This window comes from Penaeus monodon, chromosome 20, assembly GCF_015228065.2.
Source record: "Penaeus monodon isolate SGIC_2016 chromosome 20, NSTDA_Pmon_1, whole genome shotgun sequence".
Taxonomy (NCBI): Eukaryota; Metazoa; Arthropoda; class Malacostraca; order Decapoda; family Penaeidae; genus Penaeus; species Penaeus monodon.
The window spans coordinates 43,239,506-43,239,877 of NC_051405.1; positions in this window are offsets into that span (position 1 = coordinate 43,239,506).

The window sequence follows — 372 nt, forward strand, 5'->3', positions numbered from 1 at the left end:
GCAATGCATCCCTGTATTTTCATCTTTTCTGCGATGCCAAGCAACGTGTCACGAATTACAGCCCGAATTAAAGTGCCAATTTATACGCTCTAAGCCAGAGCAAGCCCCTTGACTCACACACGCCAGTTGTGACGATTGTGTGTCTAGGCGTTATCTGAACATCAACTACACAAAAATACTTTTCATGACCGAGTGCTTTTCAAATCGCCGTCTAATCTGAGTCAAAAGTCTAATTTCTGTTGCCAAGCATGATACAAACAACACAGTTCTATTCTGGCTCCTCGCTTATCATATATTCGATGCGTAGGTTGGGAACCAAGAGCAAGTTATGTTACATAAACAATTGCATGATTAAGAGGCTTTCTTATTAAA